The sequence below is a fragment of the Rhinopithecus roxellana genome, chromosome 15, assembly GCF_007565055.1.
Source record: "Rhinopithecus roxellana isolate Shanxi Qingling chromosome 15, ASM756505v1, whole genome shotgun sequence".
Taxonomy (NCBI): domain Eukaryota; kingdom Metazoa; phylum Chordata; class Mammalia; order Primates; family Cercopithecidae; genus Rhinopithecus; species Rhinopithecus roxellana.
In genome coordinates, this window is record NC_044563.1 from 1,760,903 (window position 1) to 1,779,675 (window position 18,773).

An 18,773-nucleotide genomic window follows, 5' to 3' on the forward strand; every position below is an offset into this window, starting at 1 on the left:
GGGCTCGTCCGTGGAATCTAATTGCCTTCACTCCCCAGCCCTGTCTGAATCATCCTCAGCCTGCAGGCTTGTGGGGACCAGGGACTCGTGCTCTGCAGGGGGCTGAGACAGCCAGGGTCCCCTTGGCCTCACACCCCTCAAGGGAGCACACAGGGAGGGGCTCTCTGGCAACCCAGGGGCATACTTTTAATGAACACCAGACCCTTGTGGCATACGGACCCAGAAAGCCCCAAGACGGGGAATCCAGCCTCCAGCCTTGGATGTCAGGAGGCAATTTGTTTGCTTCTCCGGAAGACTCCAGGCCGTGTGTCTCCTCGATGGGTTTCCTAGGAGTGCCATCCGCCCGCAGCCCCCAGGCCCTGCAGGTGTGGTCATTGCAGAGGCTCCCCAGGCTCGCCCCGGGGGGTCCAGAATGCCCCAGGAGGGCCCACCCGTCCATTGTGGAGGACCCTGGGAGGCTGCAGAAGACATCTCTAAGGAGATGCCATGCGTTTCCAAATGACTCCCACCTCCTGCATGGCAGCCCCCACCAGGGTAGCCAGGGCAACCAGGGCCAGGAGAGCATGCCAGGGACGGCTTCCACCCACCCCACCCAGCCCCTGTGTGGCCCACTGCCAGCCTCCTGGCTTCCCTCGGAGGTCCTGTGGCCCTTTCTTTGAAGAGCACGCGCGTCCCTCGGTGCTGAGGGCCCTGATGCCCTTCCCCTTGGAGAGACTTTTGCAGTTTCTCCTCTACCCCACCGGGCCTGAGGGCGAGGGTGATCCTGGGGTGACCTGAGAACTCCCTTGAGGACAACCCCAGCCTAGAGCCTCCCCCAAGGTCCGTGTCCACCCCACGGCCCGCAGGCACCGGCACCCAGCCCACGCCCACTGGCACCTCCTGCTCCCAGCCGCTGCCCCGATCCAGGGAGTGATGCCCCTGCCCAGGGTGGCTTCTGATGGAAGGGGAGGCCTCCTCATCCCTCTGGGGTCAGCAGAGACGGCCAGAGCCCACCTTGACAATGGTGGACTGTAGAGAGGGAAGGACGTGGCCCCAGAGTGCATGGCCTGAGGCTGAACGCTGCCACCGCTGTCCCTCCTGGAGAGGAACCGTTTCTGACTGTCATGGGGCTTCCTGTGTCTGCTGGGCTTTCTGGTGTTGGCAGCCCAAGGTGGCACACTGGGCCCAGCAGGAACCAGAAGCCCTGGACGCTCCCTGACTTCTTGAAGGCGTTCCCCGGCTGGTCACTGTGGCACCCATAGCTGGCATCTCTCAGGGCTCACTCTGCTCCTGTCAGCTGTGGGACACCCCCTGTCCCCATTCTCTCTTCAGTGATAGCCCCTGGGACCTTTCCTGAAACTGCTCCAGCCATGGCATCCCTGTTCCACACCCCTCGGCGGCTCCTCGCTGTCTTCTGCAGGCAGGCTGAGTGTTCAGTCAAAGCAAAGGGGAGAACACCACAACCCTTCCCACTTCCTGCCCCGGAAGGATTTGGGGCTCCGTGATCCCCAGTTCGCAGTGTCATTCCTCAGCCACCTCTTATCCAGGTGAGCTTCTGCGCATCCCACAAAACCCACCTTGGTCACTGCTCACTCTACAAGGCCTGCCGTTTCTTGCCATGATATTAATGCCCCCTCCCTTGCACTCCTCTGGAACCTCCCTGGGGGCAGGGAAGCCCACCGCTCAGCCCCTGCTTTCTCCCAGCACCCAGTGCAGACCCTGTCCTCTCTCAGAGATGCTGTGCCCCTCCACGGCGTTCCCCAAAGGCCTCCACCTCTAGGTCCTGGCCCACAGTAGGTCTGGGTGCCTGCTCAAAAGGGCGTTGGAGGGATTTGCCTGAAGACCCAACCTCTGGCCTCACCCTGCCGCCTGTGAGCTTCTCACCCGGGGCTGAGGCCCACCCACCTGAGTCCCTGATGATGGCCCCGGGTGGCCCAGCCTCCATGCCCAGTGTCCAGGACTGCTGAGGCTCTTCATGGCTCCCCCCGAGTCCCCTCAAGGTCCATGGAAGAGGGTCATTTGCCTGCCCCAGGGTCGACTGCTGGGGATCCCTCGGTGAGGCAGCCCCAGGCCCCCGAGCGCCCCGCCCCAGCTCTGCCCAGCGTGGCCTGAGTGCTCAGGTGCCCAGGCCAGGAGAGACATGCCTGACGAACACCACGCCTGAGGCTCGTGGCCAACACTGCCGGATGTGGATTTAACCTTTCAACAAATGTCTTCCACTGATACAAATATTGCTTTTTAATTCGGTTTCCTGCCTGGGCCAGTTGTGCTTTCATGGAAGCCCGATGGGAACCAAGCTTTCTAGACTCTTCCTTGAGGCCAGGCTCTCTGGAGGCAGGAGCTCAGGCCAGGGAGGCCCCTGGACCCCTGAGGAGGTGAGTGCTGCCCTCAGGCCCCTGCAATTGCCCTGCCTCCAGCCTCCCGCCCCAGTCAGGCAGCATCCAGGCCTGCCTGTCCATTCCTGGGAAGCCTGTCCCACACGCCAGCCCCTTTAGGGCCAGGGAACCATGCTGTATCCCAGATCCAAGGCCCCTGTGGGCACGGAGGTGCCCCTGATTCCAGTCCTGGCCCTGGTCCCGCCCTCCTTTGTGCCATGCCCCTCCCCCATCCCAGATGGTGAGGGTACCCATGGAGGCCCCGAAAGTCCACCCTGGCCAGCCTCCCCTCTCCCAGCTCGAGGGTACCTCTCCAGTCTGGACCACCCGGGATTGAGCCTTGACCTGCGTCACCCACCTGCCTCTGACCCTCTCCAGAGATGTCCACAAAGACCAGGAAGGCTCCACTCCAGCGCCCACGGGACGAGGCCCCTCCACGCTAGGCACAGGTCTGGAGGGAGCACACGGCTGCCCCTAGCCTTGGTGGAGCTCAGTGCTGGGTCAGCCTACAGCATCCCCCTTCGGGCAGCTGAGGTGTCCACAGATCCATTCCGCAGGTGCGAGGACTGAGGTTCTGAGGTGCGACCTCTCAGGGGTCACACAGTGAGTCTCCAGCCCAGATTTTCCAACTCCCAAGACACTGGTCTTTTCTTTTTTTTTTTTTTTTTGAGACGGAGTCTTGTTCTGTTGCCCAGGCTGGAGTGCAGTGGTGCGATCTTGGCTCACTGCAAGCTCCACCTCCCTGGTTCACGCCATTCTCCTGCCTCAGCCTCCCGAGTAGCTGGGACTGCAGGCGTCCACCACCTCACCCAGCTAATTTTTTGTGTTTTTAGTAGAGACGGGGTTTCACCGTGTTAGCCAGGATGGTCTCGATCTCCTGACCTCGTGATCTGCCCGCCTCAGCCTCCCAAAGTGCTGGGATTACAGGTGTGAGCCACCGCGCCCGGCCTGACACTGGTCTTTCAAAGATCCGGTGGCACTATCCCCTGGCGTTGCAGGGCTCAGGACCCCAGACCACAGGGGACAAATCAGACAGGCTGCTGTGACCAGCGTCCCATCTACAGAGACCCCAGAGGGAAGGGCAGAGCTGGGACAGGGTTCTCTGGAGGCTGAGGTCACACCCCAAGAGACCCCTGGGGCCAGCATAGTGGCCCCTGGGAAGGAGAGGGGCTGGGGCAGAGCCCCACCAGGGTGGGGTGTGAGGGAGAGGCCAGGAGTGAGGGCCGACCGAGGCCAGATCAGAGACAAAACAGGTGACTGGGGGAGTGGGGGCCCCCGGGGGTCTGAGCAGCCCTTGCTGTCCCCTCCATTGCGACAGGCTCCACCTTCCTGCATGGAGCCCTCTGGGGTCCCCTCCATACCCCACCACCCTCTGCCACTTCCTCCTGCCATCCCTGTGGTTATGGCCCCTGCCACCATGGCTGTAAGGAGCGCTGAGCCAGCTCCATCACCAGGGCGCTCAACAGCCTCTCAGCACCGAGGCTTAATCACCCAGATTAATCACCCAGCAGGTCTGTGCCCTGACACAGGTGTCCACTCCCCGTGTGGGGCAGGGGCAGAGTGTTGGCTTCAACCCGGCTGTGAGGCTGCTCCACCCACAGGGAGAGTCTCTGAGGCCACCAGGCCTGATCCCCAGCACCAGCCTTGCCCACCATGGGGCCTTCCCAAATCCAGGCCTGCTGGAGGAGCCCAGCCATGTATGTGCTGGGGAGGGGCCGAGGAGGTGTTCTGGGCCCCCAGCTGACAGGCATCACCCTGTGGCTCTGCAGCATCCAGCCATGGCCTGGCTGTGGTGCGCTCAGGTGGCCCTGTGATCTTTGAGAGCCAGCATTGTGTCCACTTGCGAGTGCCTGGGTAAATGCAGGCATCTGTGTGAGGCACACACACATGCACACAGACAACACTCAATACATGTGTGGGCACCCATGACACATGTACACACTATAGGTACAAGCACCATCCACACACTATACATGCAAGCACACTCACACATGACATGTACATACCACACATACAAGCACACTCATACATAACACCTGCATGCACCACATGCATGCACACACATGGATGCATATGACACATGCATGCACTATATGTACAAGCACACTCACAAGACAGCTGTACACACCACACATACAAGTGCACTCACGTACACAATAAACATACAATGCACTCATAATGACCCACAGACACACCATAAGCACACACACAGATGCACATGCACTACACAGGGAAGCACACTCATACATGACACATGCACACACCACACAAGCACACACCACACATGTGCATTCATGATGCACGTACACATCACATACAAGCACACACTACACGTGTGTGCACACATGATACATGTACACACCACACACGAGCACACACTACACAGTGCACTCATACATGACACGGGCACACCACACATGCAACACACACTACACATGTGCACTCATATGTGACACATGTCCACACCACACACTATGCATGTGCACCCATACATGACACATACACATCACATGCATATACACAGGTGGTACAAGTGCACACATGTACATGCACACACATGCTGGAGCACACTCTGTCCCCCTGCCCGTGTCTACCCCACAGTTCTCTTTACAGTCCAGGGTCCCTAGAGATGCCCCCTCTAGAGCCTGGGTCCCAGGGACACAGGCCTGCACCCTCCTAGACCCCCACTCACATTTGGGAGACATTGGAGGACCTCCTGAGGATTTGGGGTGTCATGCCACCCTGCGCTGTCCCTCAGTTCCCATTGTCCCAAGAAGGCAGGGGACAGTGAGGCTGCATCCTCCCCTCATGGCATCTTGCCCTGGCCTTTCTCTGCCGTGTAAGGAAGCAGCTCCCCTCCACCCCCCAAGCTGGAAGAACCAAGACGCCCCGACACAGGACAGACTCCGCCGTCCCTGGCAGGCCCAAATGCCAGAGCAATTAGCCCTAACGAGGCCATCGGATGGGGCCCCGCAGCAGGGCGGGCAGAGCGCATGGACGAAGCGGGCCCCAGAGCAGCCGCCCTGCCAGTCGATCGGATGCACTTAGGGATAATTGGGCGTTTGGAAGTCAGGCCCAGAGCGAGGCCGGCAGAGCAGGCACTGCGCCTCCTTCGGGCTCTGAGCCCGTGGGCTGCCTCTCCTCCTCCACACCCTGGACAGTCAGCCAGGCCCTCCCTGTCCCCCACAGATGGCTCCCTGCCCCCTATTTGCTCCTGCTGCGGCCCGCCTGGGGTTCCGCTTTCCCTTCCCCACCAAATCCTGCCAGGCCCTCAGGCCCAGGCTGCCCTCCTCCTCCAGGCAGTCCCCCAGTGACCTCCTCTCTGAGCCCCTCCAGCCTGGACAGGCAGTGCTGTCCTTCCATCCTTGTTGCCCGTAGGGACTGCCTCAGTGTTGAGACCCACCATGTAGGGGGCCGAAAAGAGGGTCCTGACTCAGCCCCTGGGGCCCTGTATTCAGTTTTGCCATCCACACAGTGCGGACATCAGGGATTGGCGGTTGCAGGCCCTTGTGGGAGGAGGGGTCAGCCTTGAGCCCCTTGTGCCTGTGGGACCCCCAGAGGCCAAGCTCCCAGCGCCCCTCACTGCTCACCTGGCTCCAGGAGCTCCTTGCCAGACTCAGGTTGGCTCAGGCTTGGGGCTGGAGGGGGAGTAGAACGGTTCCACCCACACCTGGCTGGCCCACATCACGTGGAAGCCCCCCACCCCCCGGACAAGAGGCTCCAGGGCTGTGGCGATGCTGGGATTGCCGAGAGCACACCGGGTGTGTGCGCAGCCAGGCTTGGGAGCCCGTGCACCGGAGCTTGGCCTGGAGTTTTCGCTGGTCTGTGTCTGTGTGGGAGACAGAGTGTGCATTCAAGGGTGTGTGTGTGTGCGTGTGTGTGTGTGCATGCTTGTGCCAGGGAGCATGTGTGGGAGTGCTTCCCCGTGTGTACATGCACACGTGTGTACATGCTTCTAAAATTATTCATGTGAGTGTATGATTTGACGTCCACACGCATGCATGTGTGCGCTTGTGTATGTGTGTGTGCCCTACGCATGCATGTGCACGTGTGCCTGTAGTAGGGGCTTAGAAGGACTGACCAGCCATGGATATGGAACAAACAGGGTGACCCAGCTCCTGTGTCCCTCCGGACTCTCACACAACGTCATGGCCAAGGCCTCTACTGGCCCTGGGTTCCTGCCACGGCTCTTGCTTTCTTGCAGAGCCCCCTGAGCACCCGGCCTCACCCCCATGCTGGTGACTCAATCAGACCTCTGGTCCCCACCCCCTGCCCCCTCCCCTTGGTTCTTGACAGCCTCTGACAAATTAGTGGAGTGAAAGACAGTAAGAGCGGCATTCAGTTCTCGTTAGTCACTCACAGAGGCAGCAGCTGTGCTTTGACAGCAAATCACATCTAATTGCAAGGCCGCGGCCCGCCCTGGTCCCCCAGCAGTGCCAGTGCCACAGGCTTGGGTGCTAGTCACCTGGCCTGTGGCAGGGAGAAGATGTGGTCCTACTGCTGCTCTGAGCTGAGGCAGGTCCACACCCAGGGCTCGTATGCTTCATCCCATCTGTGCTGTGACGCCCCTTCCCAGCCACAGGTGTAGACTTGGAGGCCCCACCTGGGGAGATCAGCCCTGGCTATGGCCTGCATGGCCCTGGGCTGCGTTCGCAGGGGACCTGGGCAGGCAGCTGCATGCATGGAGGATGGTGGGAGGCACCGGGGCATTTGCCCACAAGATACAGACTCTGGGAGGGGAGCAGGTGACCTCAATGCCACCTCTCCCAAGGGCGATCAGAGGAAGGAGGCCCAGCGTGGACATACAGGGCCTGAGGGGAGGGGCCTTCGAGGTAGCCACATACAGACATGAAGGAGAGGCCGCACACCGGGTCAAAGCCGGGGAAACAGAACATGGGTGCGGAGGATGCCTTGCGTCTCCTAGGACCCATCTGGGCAGCCACTCTAGGCTCCTCTGCTTGGCCCCACGGCCTCGCCAGCGCCTTCCCTCTTGGCCGGCTGTCCACGCAGCCTCCTGCACCCTCCACCCTGGGGGCAGCTGGGCTTGGATTTAGGAGCGTCCTGGAACAGAGGGGACCCCCTGTGTGTCTCATGTCCCTGAATCCTGTCCTTCCCTCCTGCGCCTGCCTGGCTTTGGGGGCCTGCATGGGGCCTGCATGGAGCTCACCTGCTGCTGCCCGTGCTCCTGAGGGCGGGGAGGGAGGAGCAGCCCAGGCCTCCGGTTCTTGTTTCAGGTGAGGCTCGGACATGGCTACTGAGGTCCCCAGTTGGCCCCACGCTGACCCTTTACGGACAATACGGCAGAGACCCACCTGAGAGAACGCAAAGGTCCCGCCGCGGCGAGATCAGTCTCCAGGGGGCTCGGTAATGCTTCCGGGGGCAACTCGACCGTGCACATCCTCATTTTCCCTCCACCCATGCTCAGGAGAAACGTTTTGCTCCCTTGGGCTCTGGAAGCCCTGAGCCGATGGGCAGACCTGGAGGGAAGCCCGCAGGTGGCCTGCTCAGGAACGGTCCGCTCAGGCAGTGGCTGCTGTGACCGCCTCGCCCAGGGGCGGGTCCCCGAACCGACACCGCCACACCCCCGTGACCGGGTGGCCGCCTCACTTGAAGACTCACTGGGCCTGCAGTGGGGCAGCTTTCTCCGCCCCCACCCATGGGCTGCTGGTTGGGGCCTGGAATTATGTTCACCCCACTCCAGTCAAGCTCAGTCTCCTACTCCCCTCAGCCTGCCACCCCACAGGAACCAGCCCGGGCTGGAGCTGGAAGAAGAGGCCGCGGCCCCAGCGAGACCCTCTGAGCCCCTCCCCAGGTGCCCTGGGCTGGCCCAGCCCAGGTCCTGAGCAGGAGCAGGAAGGAGGAGGTGGGCACATTCGCTTCAGGTGCCTCCGTTAATCCCGGGGCTCGGAGGAGCCCCCACCCCCAGCTGACATTTCCAGGCTGCTGCGTGCCGCTGCCCTAGCCGCCGTGATATTTAGACAGGGCTTGTTTGCCGTGTGATTACTTTGGGGCCTGGGATGAACTCTACCAACACCTGAGCTTGTCCGCTTTTCTCCGAAGCTTGTTTTTAATACGCTCGCCGTCCGCTAAGCCGGCTCCCTCCAGCTGCGGGGTCCAGTCCCCGCCTGGGCCAGAGGGAGGACTAAGCCCAGGTTTTCCTCAGGAAGACATATGGGTCCTCACTTTCCACACTGGGGGCAGGTCCCAGGAGGCTGGAGGCTCTATCGTCCCCGTCCAGCCCCCGGGAGAATGAATTCACTCATTCACTGATTCACCCAGCAAGCATGTCCTGGGAGCCCTTTGGGAAACAGCACGGTCCCCACTTCGGAGGCTTTCGTAATCTCAGGGGAGGGAGGCCCATGGTCCTCACATCCAATACAGCTGAGACCCCGCCGGGGGGGCCAGGGAGGTGTCTGGAACAGCCCCCGCCAAGTGGGAAGCACATGGCCCCTGTCCCCACCCCAGCATGGCCTTCAGGGAGTGTGAGGCCAGTGGCCAGCACAGCACAGTGCGGGGCACAGAATGGGGAGGTGGAAGGGCTGTGGTATGGCCACACTCCCCTCACCCCACAGTCTCCAAAAGAGGATTTAACTTCCTTTTTTTTTTAAATTTTTATTTTGAGAGACAAGGTCTTACTCTGTCACCCAGGCTGGAATGCAGTGGCTTGATCATGGCTCACTGAAGCCTTGACCTCCTGGGCTCAAGCCATCCTCCCATTTCAGCCTCCCAAGTAGCTGGGGCTGTAGGGGCACAACAGCTCGCCTGGCTGTTTTCTAAAAGTTTTTTGTAGAGAGGGTGTCTCACTGTGTTGCCCAGGCTGGTCTCAAACTCCTGGCCTCAAGTGATCCTCCCGCCTTAGCCTCCCAAAATTCTGGATTAAGGCTCGGCTACCACATCCGGCCAGGATTCCAAATCCTTGCAAGATCCCCAGATTCTGGGCCTGGAGAACCTTCTGGGATCTTCTGGGCCACTGTTCTTCTGCCAAGGCTGCTTTCTGAGGGGCAGTAAAGTAACCAGAAACCAGGAGGCCTGTGGTCCTGGCCAGCAGGTCTCAGGGAAACTGGGGCCTGGGAAGGCATCCAGGTCCCTGTCACAGAGCTAGTGGGGCCACGCCAGGCCACTCCCAAACCCAGGAGCCAGGAGACACTGGGCAGGCCCTTGGGGTGAAGAACTGTCAGCAAGGCTGCTGGGCCCCCCACCCCGTGCAATCAGACTGGGGAGCGAGGGCGTCCTGGAGACGGAGCAGGTGGGGCAGTGTGCAGACCCTGTGTCCCTGGGGGCCTGGGGGCCACAGGTGTGGGGAGACACCCTGGTCTCTGCACAGCAGCCACAGTGACGTCCGGCTCCTTCCCTGTGCTGTCAGCCTCAGCCTCAGCTGGTCCGGGTCAGTCTGGGCCAGGCAGGCAGCCAACGCAAGAAAGCCCCTCCTCGTGCAGCGGAGGACACAGCGGGGCAAAGCCTGCATCCAGGGAAGAAAGCGCTGTGGGCAGATGGTGGGCCAGGGCTGAGAGGGCGGGCACCCTCTATGGAGCTGACCTTGGAGCAAGGCTGCCCAGGCAGGGGTCTCCCAGCGCAGGGCACGGCCCATGCAGAAGCCTCCAACCGGAGAGCTGGTGGCACACCCAGGACCCTCCGTCCTGCCAGGGCCTGGGTCCAGACTCACCCGTCCTCACCTTAGACAGGACTTATTGGCCTCGCGATTATTTGGGGCCCGGGATGAACTCGATTGGATGCCTCAGCTTGCCACCTGTTTTTAATAAATGGTCCCCCAAACAGGGGACCTTCCTTCTGCCCCCACCGCCCCGCCCCGCAGGTCCCCAGCAGCAGCACCTTTCTGCGTGTGTGTGACCAATTCGTTCATGTCAACTCCTCCCCTGGACGGAGGCTTCTGGAAAGCTGAAGTTGGCCACTTGGTTCCCCTGTTGCTGGGCAGGACGGGCCCTCAGAGCCTGCTGGATGAACAGGCAAGCAGAAAAGTTTGGGAACACCAGGCTCAGAGATGAGAAGAGGGGGCGGATTGGCCGCCACATGGCAAAGCCACGGACCAGCTCCCCCTGCCACGGCCAGTGGACCTGGGATTCGGGTTCTCCAGCAAGTGCCCCAGGTGGCTCAGAGCAGGGGCTGCTTCCCTCTGGCCCTTTCCCTGAAGCCCACTCACGTCTCCACCCCTGCCCACTCCCCACAGGCCGGGGTGCACTTGGAGCCCCGAGGACCTCTGAGGCTGTTGCCACCCCCATCTGTTCTGGCTGCTTTCTATTACTGGGCTTGTAAAATAATTATTGTTTTGCTGTGGTAAGATGTACATAAGATTTACCTGTTTGTACATAAGATTTACCTTTTTTGTTTTGTTTTCGTTTTTGATTTTTTTTCTTTTCTTTTTTTTTTTTGACAGGGTTTCACTCTGTCTCCCAGGCTGGAGTGCCGTGGCACAATTTTGGCTTCCCGCAGCCTCGAACACCTGAGTTCAAGCGATCCTCCCACCTCAGCCTCCCAAGTAGCTGGGACTATAAGCGGGTGCACCACAGCCAGTTTATTTTTTATTATTTTTTTGAAGAGATGAGGTTTCTCTGTGTTGCCCAGGCTGGTCTTGAACCCCTGGGCTCAAGTGATCCTCCCACCTCCCAGCCCCTCGTCCTCCTAGAGTGCTATGCTTGCAGTAGTGAGCCGCTGCGCCTGGCTAAAATTTACTGTTTTAACCATTGTTCATTGTCCAGTTCAGTGGCATTAAGTACATTCACATGGTTGTGAGACCGTCACAACCATCATCTCCAGGACTCTTTTCATCTTCTAAAGCTGGAACTCTGTTCCCCATTAAACACTTGTTCCCCAGCTCCTGGTACCAATGTTGGCTGTCTGTCTCCACACCTGTGACTGCCTTAGGGACTGTGTCTAAGTGGGTACCGTCGTTGGCTCTCTGTCTCCACACCTGTGACTGCCTTAGGGACTGTGTCTAAGTGGGTACCATCGTTGGCTCTCTGTCTCCACACCTGTGACTGCCTTAGGGACTGCGTCTAAGTGGGTACCGTCATTGGCTCTCTGTCTCTATGTCTGTGACTGCCTTAGGGACCGCATCTAAGTGGGTACCATCGTTGGCTCTCTGTCTCTATGTCTGTGACTGCCTTAGGGACCGCATCTAAGTGGGTACCGTCGTTGGCTCTCTGTCTCTATGTCTGTGACTGCCTTAGGGACTGTGTCTAAGTGGGTACCGTCGTTGGCTCTCTGTCTCCACACCTGTGACTGCCTTAGGGACTGTGTCTAAGTGGGTACCGTCGTTGGCTCTCTGTCTCTATGTCTGTGACTGCCTTAGGGACCGTGTCTAAGTGGGTACCGTCATTGGCTGTCTGTCTCTATGTCTGTGACTGCCTTAGGGACCGCGTCTAAGTGGGTACCATCGTTGGCTCTCTGTCTCTATGTCTGTGACTGCCTTAGGGACCGCGTCTAAGTGGGTACCATCGTTGGCTCTCTGTCTCTATGTCTGTGACTGCCTTAGGGACCACGTCTAAGTGGGTACCATCGTTGGCTCTCTGTCTCTATGTCTGTGACTGCCTTAGGGACCACGTCTAAGTGGGTACCATCGTTGGCTCTCTGTCTCTATGTCTGTGACTGCCTTAGGGACCGCGTCTAAGTGGGTACCATCGTTGGCTCTCTGTCTCTATGTCTGTGACTGCCTTAGGGACTGCGTCTAAGTGGGTACCATCGTTGGCTCTCTGTCTCCACGCCAGTGACTGCCTTAGGCACTGTGTCTAAGTGGGTACCGTCGTTGGCTCTCTGTCTCCACGCCAGTGACTGCCTTAGGCACTGTGTCTAAGTGGGTACCGTCGTTGGCTCTCTGTCTCCACGCCAGTGACTGCCTTAGGCACTGTGTCTAAGTGGGTACCGTCGTTGGCTCTCTGTCTCCACGCCAGTGACTGCCTTAGGGACTGTGTCTAAGTGGGTACCGTCGTTGGCTCTCTGTCTCCACGCCAGTGACTGCCTTAGGCACTGCGTCTAAGTGGGTACCGTCGTTGGCTCTCTGCCTCCACGCCAGTGACTGCCTTAGGGACTGCGTCTAAGTGGGTACCGTCGTTGGCTCTCTGTCTCCACGCCAGTGACTGCCTTAGGGACTGCGTCTAAGTGGGTACCATCGTTGGCTCTCTGTCTCTATGTCTGTGACTGCCTTAGGGACCGCGTCTAAGTGGGTACCATCGTTGGCTCTCTGTCTCTATGTCTGTGACTGCCTTAGGGACCGCGTCTAAGTGGGTACCATCGTTGGCTCTCTGTCTCTATGTCTGTGACTGCCTTAGGGACTGCGTCTAAGTGGGTACCGTCGTTGGCTCTCTGTCTCCACGCCAGTGACTGCCTTAGGCACTGTGTCTAAGTGGGTACCGTCGTTGGCTCTCTGTCTCCACGCCAGTGACTGCCTTAGGGACTGTGTCTAAGTGGGTACCGTCGTTGGCTCTCTGTCTCCACGCCAGTGACTGCCTTAGGCACTGTGTCTAAGTGGGTACCGTCGTTGGCTCTCTGTCTCCACGCCAGTGACTGCCTTAGGGACTGTGTCTAAGTGGGTACCGTCGTTGGCTCTCTGTCTCCACGCCAGTGACTGCCTTAGGCACTGTGTCTAAGTGGGTACCGTTGTTGGCTCTCTGTCTCCACGCCAGTGACTGCCTTAGGGACTGTGTCTAAGTGGGATGCTGCAGGACCTGCGCTTGTGAGGCTTATTGCACTCAGCACGACGCCCTCAGGGTCATCCCTACACAGCAGTGTCAGAATTTCCTTCCTTTCTAGGACGGAATGGTCGTCATTGTGTGGATGGGCCATCTTTTGTTCATTCATTCACCTGTCAACACACACTTGGGTTGCACCCGCTTTTTGGCTCTTGTAAGTTCTGAACCTATGAACGTGAGCACACAAGCATCTCCTTGAGACCCTCCTTTTTTTTTTTTTTTGATACAGAATCTTGCTCTGTCACCCAGGCTGGAGTGCAGTGGCATGATCTCGGCTCACTCCGTCTCCTGGGTTCAAACGATTCTCCTGCCTCAGCCTCCCAAGTAGCTGGGATTACAGGCATGCGCCACCATGCCTGGCTAATTTTTATATTTTTAGTACAGACAGGGTTTCACCATACTGGCCAGTCTGGTCTCTAACTTCTGACCTCATGATCCACCTGCCTCGGCCTCACAAAGTGCTGGGATTACAGGCGTGAGCCACCACGCCCAGCTGAGATCCCCACCCCCTTTCTATACAAACATACACACACACACACATATATATATTTTTTTAAGAGATGGGGCCTTACTCTGTTACCCAGGAGTGCAGTGGCACCATCATGGCTCACTGCAGCCTCAAACTCCTGGGCTCAAGCGATCCTCCCACCTCAGCCTCCCAAGGAACTGGGAATGCAGGTATGCACTACCACGCCCGGCTAATGTTTTAATTTCCTGTAGAGATGGGGGATCTCCATATGTTGCCCGGGCTGGTGTTGAACTCCTGGCCTGGGGGATCCTCCTGACGTGGCCTCCTAAAGTGTTGGAATTATAGGCGTGAGTCACTGCACTCAGCCTTCTTTCAATTCTTTTGGAGCTAGACCTAGAGGTGGCATTGGTGGGTCACATGGTGCTTCCGTTTTAATGTTTACTGTTTTGCACAGTGGCTGGACCATTACACACTCCCCCCAACAGAGCACAAGACTTCCAATTCCTCTACATCTATATTATTTTTAATTTTAGTTACACGAACAACAGATTCTCCTTTGAACACACACATACTCACACACGTGCACACACACAAATATAAAAAGATACATGTGCTCCTGGCCCCCCTGCCTGGATACTGGAGGGTGAGCCCCTCTGGGGAGGAGGGAATCGTGAGCTCTGGGAGCCCAGATTCATGTTCTTAGGAAAGCCCCAGCACCTCTCCCGTCACACTCCGCCAGCTCTACCCAGCAGCGTCTGTCTTCCAGGTCATCACCCATGCCCGACATTAGGAAGCTTGACTGACACGTCAGCGGTATCTCAGGTCCACCTGCTTCCCAGGCATCTCTACTTCTCCCTCTCTCGAACAATCCTTTCGCTTCTTCCCCTCATCTTCCCTTTGGGGGCTTGCATTTTCCATGATGAGACGTGGGAATTCTTTATGCATTCCCAACATGAATCCTTTTTGGCAGGAAATATCCTCTCCCAGAGCCTGGTCCACCCTTTACCGTGTTTATGGAGACTGTGGTCATCAAGAAGGCTTGGCATTGATGTGGCCTCGGGGAGCCAGGCTTGTCAACCCTCTCCTTTGTGGTTTCTACAGCCTGGATCTTGTCCAACAACCCACCCCAGAAACAGCAATGTTCCCCCAAAGAAAGGAAGCACCAGCCCCCTCCTCGTGCACACTGGGGTAGGGGACTGTGTTCCCAGAAAAGCATATGTAATGTCATAGTGCAGTTTTGCATTTAGATAACAAAATAGCAAACAATGGTCTATTGTTTCTCTTTTACAAACTGCAGATGGTGGGCTGGGCAGGATCTTCCGGATTGGGGTGAACGTACCTGTGAGTGCCTGTGCAGAGGAGGCAGCATGGAGGGCACGGCCTCCAGGCAATGCTGATGCTGGGTTTTGATGTTTATCAAAGGGATCAAGGGTTAGGAAGGCAGAGAGAGCTGTCAGGTCCACAAGCACTGAGTTGCCCCAGGGAACCCTGCGGAGGGAGCAGGCAGGCCACGCACCCCACCTTCCTAGGGAGGGCCTGGGTGTCAGGGCTGGGCGACGTGAGGAGGCTTACTCTGTCCAGGCCGCCTCGGGATCCCCGCCCCCTGCGCCAGTGCACCTCCAGGAGAGTGGCTTCTCATTCGGGCCAGAATGGGGACCCTCAGGCTCGCATCCTCTGAGGGTTCGTCTGGGGACAGCAGGAGGCCTGGGCTGGCCCTAGACTTGAGGCCAGTGTCATTACTGCTGCCCTGACAGTGTCAGAGCCTGTGCCTGGCTCACGCTCCAGAGAAGGAGCTGCAGAAACTCAGCCTAGATTGGCAGTCTCCCAAGGAAGCTGGGGGAGGGGGTTCACCTGGAGCTGGGGTGGGGTCACAGGCAAGGCGGTGGTGCCAGAGTGGATTTGGCTGTTTGGAAGGGGGTAGGGATGGCAGGATCTCCAAATGACCTCCTCCGGAAGGAGCCCTTTCCTTGTAGATTCAGCTCCTGGGGTCCCCACCCTCATGGTCCTCAGAATGCTGTATGCCCCCTCCCCACTGTTGGCCTGGGCAGGGAGCAGTCAGAGGGTGGTGCTGGCGTCCAACCTCCTGGCCCCTCTTCCTGGCTCCCACCCGGTACCCAGGTGTAAATGTCTGTGGTTTGGGGCCTTCCACTCCCTCCCAATCTGACCTCTGCTTGCCACCTTCCCCTATCCAGGCTATTGCCCCCTCTGCCCCAGGGTCTCTCTCCTTCTCCACATCCCTACCGACAGCTGGGAGTCCAAACACACACCATGGTCCATGCAGCCTGCCACAGCTCCATGAGACGCCCAGGCTGAGTGGACCCCTGAAATGTGTACACGGGTCTCATGGTTCTTCCCAGCCACCCCCACTCTCTCTCTTCCCAGCAAACATCTCCCAACACAGATACTTCAGTGGTTTCACCAAACACACGTTGCCTCAGCCACTCTCTTACTCAAGCACTTTCAATGGCTCCCACTGCCTGAAAATGATGGCATGACCTCAGGTTTTGCCAATGCAGGCCCTCTGGTGGGTTGCACCCTCCACTCTCTAGCAACCCCCCTCCCCTGCGTCCTTCTGCTCGCAACCCCCACCCTCCAGTCTCAGAGCCCACGGGAGGGGCTTCTTTTGACCCCAGGAGTAAAATTTCCAGACATTTTTAGACAACAGTACATTTGAATATTGACTCTGACCTGTCCTGGATGCCCCCGTGACTTATTTTATAAAGGACCCCAGCACAAAGGCCTTCTCAGCTTGATATCCCTGTGGGCACCAGAGGATGACATCCAGACGCAAGCAGCGTTTACCCAGAGGACACAGGTGCACTCCCTCAGAGCCTCCAGGTGAAGCCCCTGCAGCGCCCACTGAGGAGACAAAAGATGAGGGCGGCCCACCCAGGCCTCCCTGGAAAGGCTGCTGAACCAGGCGGCTGCATTGGAAGGGCAGCAGAGGCAGGAGCAGGAGGCACAGCCAGGTGAAGGGGGCCCTTCCCAGGACGGCAGCCCGAGAAGGAAGCGGTGCCAGGCAGCCAGGGACTGCTCTCCACGACAAGCTGTAAACACAAGATATCTAAGTGTGTGCACACACACAGACACACACACACACAAACACACACCACAGACACCATACACATACATGCACACCACACCATATACACACCACACGCCACATACAACACACACAAACCACACACACACCACACACATGCACACCACACACACCACACCACATCACATACAAACACACCACACACAAACCACACATATACACACCACACACACCATGCACACACACATGCACACCACACCATATACACACCACATGCCACATGCAACACACACAAACTCACACACACAACACACATAAACGCCATACACATGCACACCACACACACACCACATCACATACAAACACACCACACACACAAACCACACACACACCACACACAAACACCACATGCCACATACCACATACACACCACACACACATACACACCACACACCACATACACACAAGCTACACGCCATACACAACACACACAAACCACACACACACCACACATACCACACACACCTACATAAATATCACAAAGACACAAACCACATGCCACACAAAACACATATAAACTACACACCACACACACCAGACCCTACACACACACCACACACACATACACACCACATACCACACACACCTACATACACACCACACACACTTACAAACACGATGCACATACACACACCACACACACATACACACCACACACACAAACATCACATACCATACATACACACACACCACACAGATACAGGCACACATAACACACACATCATACACATCACACACACACTCACCACATACACATACCACACATGTGCAACACACATATTACACACTACACACACATACAGGCACACATATGCACACCACACACACAACACACATAGATCACACACACCACACACACACCCCACACATACCACACCCACCACGCACACTTCACACACCCCATACACACCACACATCATACACGCTACACACCACACACACATCACATACACCACGCACACAACCACACACCACACACACACCACACACGCACTCCACACATGCCACACACACCATATACCACGCACACCACAAACACACAGCACACACACCCCACACACACTCTACGTGTCACACACATGAACACACCACACACTACACATGCTACAGCCACATGCGAGTGCTCTATCCACACAGCCTCTGGGGGGGAGGTAGGAACCTGGCACAGGGCTGTCCCGTGGCCCCGTTGTGTGTTCTGTGGAATGTGTATGGATCCCTATTCACAAATACGTAGAGGACAGCCTGGCAGCCCCCCTGGTGAATGCAGTCCTGTGATCTTTGGCACAGGTGCCAAGGCCACTCAGTGGGGAAAGGACAGGCTCCTCCACAGAGGGGGCTGGGAAACCGGGATGCCCAAATGCGGAAGTGTGACACTGGACCCCTCCCTTCCCATCCAAAAATTAACCCCAAACAGGTCAACGGCCTGGACGTAGGGTCTGAGACGGTAGAGAGAATGCACAGGGCAAAAGCTTCACAGCCTCAGACCTGGCAGTGATTTCCGAGACGTGACATTAAAGGTGCAAGCAACAAAGAGATAAATTGGACTCAAAAATTAAAAAAAAAAACAAAACTTTGTGCATCAGAGGACATCATCAACAGTACAAAGGCAACTTCCAGAACAGGAGAAAATGCCACAACTCACACACCTGCTCGGGGAGTAGTACCCAGAACACACGGAGAACCCCTAAAACACAACCGCCAAACACCAGGTTCAAAAGTAGGCGAAGGACATAAACGGGTGCCTCTCCAGGGAAGGCGTATCAAGAGCAGCAACCACAGGGAAAGGTGCTCAACGCCACGAATCGTTAGGACAATGCCAGTGAAAACCACAGCGCGACAGGACCCCACACCTGTTAGGGCGGCCACCATCAGCAAACCCAAAAAATGCACGACAGGAAACAGCAAGTTCTCACGAGAATGTGGAGAAATCAGAGCCCCTGTGGTGGGGACGTGTCGCGGGGCAGCCGCTGTGGACGGCACCCTGGCAGCTCCCCCGCAGGTTAAAGGGGCGCTAGAGGCTGCCGCACTCCTATTCCTACGCCGATGCCTAAAAGAAATGGAACCTATGTCCACACAGGGACATGTGTATGGCGGCTCAAACAGTGTTATTTGCTGTTGCCGAAAAGTGGAGTGAACCCAACATC